The sequence below is a fragment of the Protopterus annectens genome, chromosome 2.part2 (genome assembly GCF_019279795.1).
Source record: "Protopterus annectens isolate FY-2018-M chromosome 2.part2, PAN1.0, whole genome shotgun sequence".
Classification (NCBI taxonomy): domain Eukaryota; kingdom Metazoa; phylum Chordata; order Ceratodontiformes; family Protopteridae; genus Protopterus; species Protopterus annectens.
The window spans coordinates 565,978,429-565,987,297 of NC_056730.1; positions in this window are offsets into that span (position 1 = coordinate 565,978,429).

Genomic DNA, 8,869 nt, shown 5'->3' on the forward strand with positions numbered 1-8,869 from the left:
AGTGAAACCATATATATATATATATATATATATATATATATATATATATATGTGTGTGTGTGTGTGTGTGTGTGTGTGTGTGTATTTATTTATTATGTAACATTTGTTTACCAGGAAAGTCCAGCTGGGTCAGGAACACATTTTCAGCAGAGGACTGGTGAGAAAAGCTCCAAAAGATACATGAAGTTAAGACAGATTACATGAAAAAAACTAACAGCAAATATAAAGCACATATTAATGAGAAATGAAAATTAGAAAAAATACAGAGAGGTAGATACAATGATGAATACAAAAAATATATACAGTGAGGTAGATGCAATAATACAATGTGTAGTAGATAGGTAATGCTAAGTTACAACAATTTTATATATATATATATATATATATATATATATATATATATATATATATACATAGATATATATGTGTGTGTGTCTGTGTGTGTCTGTGTGTCTGTGTGTGTGTGTGTGTGTGTGTGTGTGTGTGTGTGTGTGTGTGTGTGTGTGTGTGTGTGTGTGCGTATATGGTTATATATGTATATATGGGTCAACTTTGGAAGCTTGAAGTTTCAAAACTTCGAACTTCATATGGTTGAGACCATAAGATCAAAGTTTTAAAACTTCAGTTTAAATGGTGATCACCGTACACTGTGGAACAGGAAATTTACCATTCTCTTCACCATAGTGCGATCTTGGAGTTGGTATATTTAATTAGAGAGAGAGAGAGTGCGAGTGAGAGGCATATCTATCAACATGGAAATTGCCTTGGTTACTATCTGAAATGTAGGGACTTGCCATAACTGGTTGTGTAATATTAAAACTAAATGGACTTGTATTCAGACTTTCATACTATAAGCTTGAGATTTATTGGACTATTCCCTTTTCTCTGAGGTAAGGCAAACTCAGAGTTAGTATATAAGTTTAAAGGTGGACTGCTGTGATTGTAGTACACAGGGTCCTGGGTTCAATACTTGGCAGAGCTGAGTATTTAATAGAAAGTTCACCCCAGGGATCACTCCAGTGGCTCTCCTTGATAGAGGCACTAGGAATTAATGTTGGGTGGCATGATGCCAAGGCACTTCTATAAGCTAGACTTGTAAAGGCTCCAGGGCCATTAGCCTATTATACACCTATGAACATACTGAGGAATGCCGAAGCATTTCCTCTCTTTGAAAAAGAAGTTTTTAGGAAAAGAATGATGCTTGATATTCTCTCTTCTGCTGCATTTTCTGTCTTTTTTTGAATGCTGATATTTCAATTCAGAGATGATTGCCATACCTTGGAGAAAAGGGGATAGCCTGAGAAAGTGCAGTTTTAGACTTGGTATATGAAGGACTGTATTTTTTCTTATTCAGTCTCAATATTTGTGGCTTGCAGTTATGAGTTTTGAAATATCAAACAGTTATATTTTTCAAACCTTCAGATCCACCAATGGATGGGTCATGACTACCTGAAAACATTACTAGGCCATTTCACACAGATCAAATCAAAGGAGGGGCTCTGAGCAAAACTCTGATCTGTGATATATAACATTAAGTATCCTGTTCTTTGCTTATTTTTACTAGTTATTGCTTATTCTAAGATATTTATAGCACTTTTATTGTCTTCTGCATACTTTTACTGTATTTTATAGCTATAAACTAAACTACACGGTTGTAATAAAAATTGTCTGCCTCACAGGGTCTGATAAATAAGGTTTTTACTGTCACACTGTAAATCTTTTCTAGCTAGTTTCACTGTGTAAGGTATTAACTGGAAATTTTCTCCATTTGTTAAACATCTGTGTTGGCGCTATCATCTTAAAGGCAGGAAAACCAGATTAAACATACATTTTACAGAGGAAAATAAACACACATGAAGTCAATAAATCTGGTCAAAATGGAATTAGATACAGAGGAAAATAAACACACATGAAGTCAATAAATCTGGTCAAAATGGAATTAGAGAGCAACCTTTACTTCCTCTCTTTATTACAAAGCTCATGATCACATGACCTCTTCGCACCAACGACATCACTGTAAGAGCACACATATATTCATTCACTCTCTTTTGTTATAAGCCAACACCCCCACTTGCTCTTACACTGTATACAAACATATTTTAAGAACATATTTTGGATAGCTTTTTCTTTTCCAGTCCAAATACGTACTATATGAACCTTTCAATCTTCGATTTCATAGCAGGTTTGGTAAAAATATCTGCAACCATGTCTGCTGTTGGGCAATATTCAATACTTATTTTATCATCATTAAGTGCAGATCTTATAAAATGATACTTAATGTCAATATGTTTACATCTCTGACAACCCACTGGATTCTTTGACAAAGCGATTGCTCCCTGATTGTCCTCAAATATTACTGGCACACATTTGCACTCTCCATCAATTTCACTCAACAATTCCACAAGGCACAAACTCTCCTGTGTTGTTGCTGCCAATGCCATGTAGTCTGCCTCACATGTAGATAAAGCTACCATTTGTTGTTTCTTTGATTTCCATGAAATAATAGGCCCATCTCTGTTAAGGCTAAAACAATAACCTGTTGTACTACGTCTATCATTTTGATCTGTTGCCCAATCTGCATCACTGTATGCTACAAGGTGAAGTTTCTCTTCACTTTTCTTGTAACATATCTCTCTGTATAATGTACCTTTTAAGTACCTTAGCACATGTTTGGCTATTGTTAAATGAGATTCACTTGGCTATGACAAATATTGTGAAAGTTTACTTACAATCCAGCTAAGATCAGGTCTTGTACATGTCATAACATATATCAAACTACCCACAAGCTCATGATATTTTCTTGGATTGGTAAATTCACTGTCACATTCAAAGTTTGTTTTTTGTTCAGAAGGGGTACTTCATACTTTAAAATTAGACATATCAAGTTTCTCATGAATTTTTGTCATGTACCTCTTTTGGTTCATCTTTACTTCACCATTGTTCTGGGTAAAGTCAATGTCTAAAAAATGTCTTAGCTTTCCCAGATCTTTCCTCTTAAATTTAGCTTTGAGCATTTCTTTTACATCGTTCAGTGATTCATTGTCACTAGCTGTGATAATGAGATCATCGACCCATATAATTAGGACCATTTTCTCATTTTCAGCCTGTCTAATGTACAGACAATGGTCTGCCGGGTTTTGGGCGAAACCATTTTTACAAAGATAGTCGTGCAACATTTTATTCCAGTTGTGTCCGGATTATCTTAATCCGTACAATGACTTATTCAGTTTACAAACCAATTTTTCATTATTATTTGATTTCTTTTCAAAGCCTTCAGGTTGCTCCATTTACACCTCACAATCAGTAGTAGCAAGTAAATAGGCCGTTTGCACATCCATCTGGTGCAACTCAAAATCATACTGAGCTGCCATCTGCATTAGACTTTGTACAGCTGTCATACTTGCAGTTGGTGCAAATGTTTCATTGTAGTCTATACCAGCAACTTGACAGTAGCCTTTAGCCATATATCTGGCTTTGTAAGTCTCGGTATTATCTGTATTGTCTTTTACAGGGGAAAACCCACCTACCCCCCACTGCATTTTTATCTTCTGGCAGTGTGGTGAGTGTGAATGTGTTGTTTTCCTTTAAAGACTTAAGCTTCTCCTTCATAGCTTTGACCCACTTCTCCGAGTTAGATGAAGTCATGGCCTCTTTAAAACTCTTTGGTGTATCGTGTATTAGTCGGTAACAATATTCAACATTAACTGTCACATAATCGTCATTTTTAACATCGCACTCATAGTCCTTCAAGTATGCAGGTGGTTTTCTCTCTCTTTTGGAGTAGTGTGTATCCTGCCTTTCCTCTTCCTGTCTTATTTTTGTGTCTCCTTCATCTATTGTAGATTCAGTGTGATTTACTTGTACTTCTTTTGTGATTTGACTGTCAGCTTTTGATTCTGACTTAACATGCACACGTCTGGTACTAAAATCTTCATCCATCATTTCTGGGTCTGTCCGAATCTGGCGTTCAGCTACATTCTTAGTAATGAACTTGACTAACCTTTGTTTAAGGACCCTTCCTGTGTCTGGATAACAGACCAGGTATGATGGGCTGTTTTTATCATATCCAACAAAGATCCCCTTATCACATCTTGGGTCTAACTTCCTCTTATCTTGTCTGTATGCATAGCACACTGATTCAAATTCTCTTATCCTTGAAAGATCAGGTTTCTTTCCTGTTAGCATGAAGAATGGGGTCTGTCCCACATGTCTTGTTATAACATCTGTTGCGAATAAAAGCAGCAGTCATTACTGCATATGTCCACAATTCTTTAGGTAAGTCACTCTCTATCAACATACACCTTGTCATTTCAATCAGTGTTCTCCAGCTTCTCTCTGCTGTCCCATTCTGATGGAGTGAGTAAGGTGCTGATATTTCGTGTCTTAAAGTATTTTTACTCAGTAGTGACTGAAAATCTTTTGACATGAACTCAGTGCCATTATCTGATCTGATGCACTTTGCCCTCCCGTAAGGGGCTGAATCTGCAATGAACTTTTCAGTTGCTTTGACTGTGTCACTCTTGGCTTTAAGAAAATAGACAATTATTATACCTGAGTAGTCATCAGTAAATGCTAAAGTGTACTTAAACCCATCTTTTGCTACTGGCTCAGTAGAGCCAACCAAATAAGTATGGACTAGCTCAAGCACAGTTTTTGCTCTTGCATCAGGTTCTCTGTTTCTGCCCTGGACAAATTTCCCTTCCATACAGGTTTCACAATCTATGTTAGATCTCTCAACTTTACCTTTTCTAATTCTGACACATCTTCAAAGTTACAGTGACCAAGGATCTTATGCCATGCTTGAATGTCATGACAGCTCTGAGATGCATCATAATGCGTCTCACCATCGTTTTCTTCATAGGTTCATAGGTTCATCTGATGAAGGGCAGAGGCCCGAAAGCGCTCATACTTTGTGTGTTTGGTGTTTTAATAAACAGAAGGTGTTTGACTCCAGCAGTGTTCAGTCTTTTGTGACTTTTGGATTTAGGTTCATAGGTTCATAGGTTCATACTAGGCTATCTGCCCGAGGGCATTTACAAGCCTAGCCCATCGTTTTGTGGCTTACGCCACCCCTTTAGTATGGGGAACTATACCCATTATTTTGCTGTGCCTCTGTTGAGCAGTGACACTGAGGTAATCCCTGGGGTATATCTGCGATCTCCCATCCATTGGTCAAGATTTCTCTTGAACAAGGCCAGCGAGGTGCTCTGCCTCACATGTACCGGGATTTTGTTCCACAGCATAGGAGTCTTTGGGTGATGAATCTATCCCTCCAGCACGTCCTATTAATAGCCGTGTCGAGGTTTAAGTCTCCGCCCTTGTGGCTCTGATGGATCTAGATTTTTTGAGGTGAAGCATATTCATCAACTCTGGGTTTGACATGGCCTTGTATGTTAGGCAAAGGTCACCTCTGAGCAAGCGTGGCGACTGAATAGAGCTGGAGTTCTTTCAGTCGGGCAGCATAGGACAGATTTTGAGACCCTTTATCCTTTTGGTGAGGAACTTTGTGGCCTCTCCAGCTGCTGCAAGTGTCGGGTCAGATACATCCCGAATGGGGCATTGTACTCAATCATTGGTCTGATGAGTGATGAGTAAAGGGAGACTATGACCTCCTTTGATCTAGATGAGAATCCCTTCATGATAAGGTGGGCAATGTAGAAGGTCTTCCTAACTACTTTAGCTACATGGGTGTCGAATGACAGACTACTATCAACCTGGGTCCCCAGGTCCCTGATAACTTCTTCTGTGCTCAGTGGATTGCCACCTATTTGGTAGCTAGGGGTAACCTTGTTTTTCCCAAAGGGTATGACTATGCATTTTTTGGCATTTAACTTCAGGCCGTAGCTCTGGCACCAGTTATCCGTTTCTGTGAGACCCTTCTGAAGGATATCTGTGTCAGATGTGTTTTCTACTATGGCGCCCAGTTTGCAGTCATCTGCAAACTTTGTCAGCCATAACCCTCCTGTGTTTGCTTGTACTTCGGAAAAGTAGATGCCAAACAAGAGTGGGTCTAGGACTGAGCCCTGTGGGACACCACTTGTGACAGGCTTTGAGTCTGACATGGCGCCAGCAACTCTGACCCTGTGGGTTCTGTCACTCAGCCAGTTTGCAACCCATCTTGTGATGTATGGGTTAACATTTAAGCTGATGAGTTTTTCAATGATACCCGAGTGGGGTATTGTATCGAAGGCCTTAGCCAGATCAAGGTAGGCTGTATGGACTGCCTTTCCCTCGTCAATGGCTTTGGTGACTGTTTCGAAGAAGTCAACCAAGTTTAAAAGGCATGATCTGCCTTTGACAAAGCCAAACTGGGTTGGATCCAAAGTCTGCAAATTCCCTATGTCTTTATTTATGAGGTCCATTATGATCCTCTCCATGGCTTTGCAGATAAGGCTTGTCAAGCTAATGGGCCGGTAATTTCCAGGGTCGGTGGAGGCACCGCCTTTGTGAAGTGGGACTACAGTTGCAGTGTGCCACTCCCTGGGTACGTATCCAGAGGTAAGACTTTGATTAAACAGCTGTCCTAGCTGTGGGTTTAATTCCTCATTGAGTTCGTGGAGCACACAGCCGGGGACACCATCAGGTCCCATGGATGCTGTGTTTTTTGCTTTGGAGAGAGCAGTTCTCACTTGGGCGCTGGAGATGTTTGGGGGGCTGCAATCGTTTGGTATAGATATCTCTCCTTTTGGGGGGGAGGGGGGGGAGAAGTTTGCACTGAACCTGTCAGCCAGTATGTTAGCAATGTCTGTAGGATCAGTAATCTTCACATCATTTTGAACTAGTTCTGAGCATATCTGGGAGTTTCCTCCTAGGTTTCTAACATAGCTAAAGAAGGCCTTATGATTGTCTTTTGAGTCTTTAGCTATTTTTCTCTCGAAATTTGCTTTGGATGATTTTATGAGAGCTCTTAGTTTTTTACTTATAGTGATCAAGGGTGTCTTACCTTTTAAGGATCTTGTAGTAGCTTCCTCCTTTTATTGTAGAGTTTGTTTATGGCTGGGGTCCACCAGACTGGACGCTTGCCTTTGGTACTAAGAGTCTTTGTTTTGTTTGGGATTGCCTTATCCATGCAGTCCTGCAGGTGCTGGTAGAAGGTGTTTGTAAGTGATTCAGCGGCTTGAGTACTGTTTTCCGCCGGCTCGGGGGCCTTAAAGGAGACCACACTAGTCTTTAGAAGTGTGAAGTCGGCTTTTGAGAAGTTCTTTACTGTGGTCTTTTTTATTTCAGGTGGGGTGGGATGAGGACCTCCAGCAAGATTAGTTTGTGATCTGATCTCACCAGTGAGGGTATACTTCGGTGTTGAACATTGTGCTCCCATGTTCGTGATGATGAGATCAAGTATGTTATCTCCTCTTGTGGGATGGTGACTAGTTGTTCCATGGCATTTGAGTTTATGAATTCCAGGAACTTTTGGGCTAGGGTGTTTGGGCTTGAGTAGTGTTCCCAGTCTATATTAGGGTAATTGAAGTCACCTAGTATGATGGTGTTTGGTGATACATTTATCCCCTCTAGTGTTTTCAGGAAGGCCATGTGAGGTTCCTGAGTTTGTGAGGGTGGCCTGTAACATGCTACAATTTGCAGAGCAGTCTTGCCTATGGTTAATTGCACCTGGATGGTCTCCGATGCATCGTGCGTTGCCACCAGTCTTGAGGTGTGGGTGTCCTTGATGAATATGGATACCCCCCCTCCTTTCTTGGTATTGTCCGGATTTTGGGGCCGGAACGCATGATATGAGGTAAAACCTGATAGCGCTGGGGTGCTCTCAGGAGCCTTGAACCAGGTTTCTGTCACAGCACAGACATCGATGTTCTCCATACTGAGAAGGGCCTCGAGTGCGTGCATTTTGAGATTTAGACTTCTGGCATTGAGCAGCATTACCCTTAGTTTTTTTTCCTTTTTTGTGTTCTAGGGTGGTAGGTTTAGAATTTGAGCCTTGCCTAATGTGTCTAAATAATAGAGTCTGTCATTCTCAATTATGTCAAACCTGGTGTCGTTTTTATAGATGAGTTGATCCCTTCCTTGTTTTAAGTTGATCGAGGCACCCTTGGACATTGCTGCCTTAACATAAAAAATGCTTTGTGGATACGTCAGGATGTACAGTGTCTGAGTCATCATCACCTTTACTTTGCGTCCCTCTGAGTTCAGCAGCCATACCTCTGCATCACCTCTCTTCTGCATGACACCACAGGTTCTAATTCCGTCAGCCAATTTCTCAATGTGTCTTCCAGTTGGAAAGATGCATCGAAATGTTTAAACATTTTCAGGTCGTTAATTATGTGTGATGTGGTGCCAGTGTCCACCATTAATCCTTTCTGTTTTAATCCATGGATCTGATGCTCATTCATTCTAAAGACAAATGTGTGATCATCCGCATCAGTTGCTTGTTTCACATTACCTTTCTTCTTTCGTCTGCAGTTGCTATCTTTGTGGCTGGAGTTTTTGCATAAAGTACACCACTGTCTCTGTCCTCTATATTCTTTCCAGCATTCTCTTGCCTTATGACCCTTTTGGCCAAAGCTATAACATGTAATCTCTGCTTTTACTCTTTCTCCAAAGCCACTCGCTTTCATCACGTTATCATTACTCATGTTGGCATTAAATTTCTCGGTATGTTCATAACTTCCCAACTTTGTTTTGAACTCACCGAAGCCCAACTTATCATCTTGTGTGATGTGGACTGCAAATGGTTTAAAAGTCTCAGGCAATCCTTTCAGAATCATTGCAATTAGTAATCCATCACTGAGCTTCTCCCCAGCATTTCTAAGCACTGTAATGGCCATTTCAGCCCGAATAATGTAGTCTGTGACACTTTCACTGGCAGCCTTCTGGAGGCTTGTTAATTCGGTATATAAAATGATTACCTGTGGTT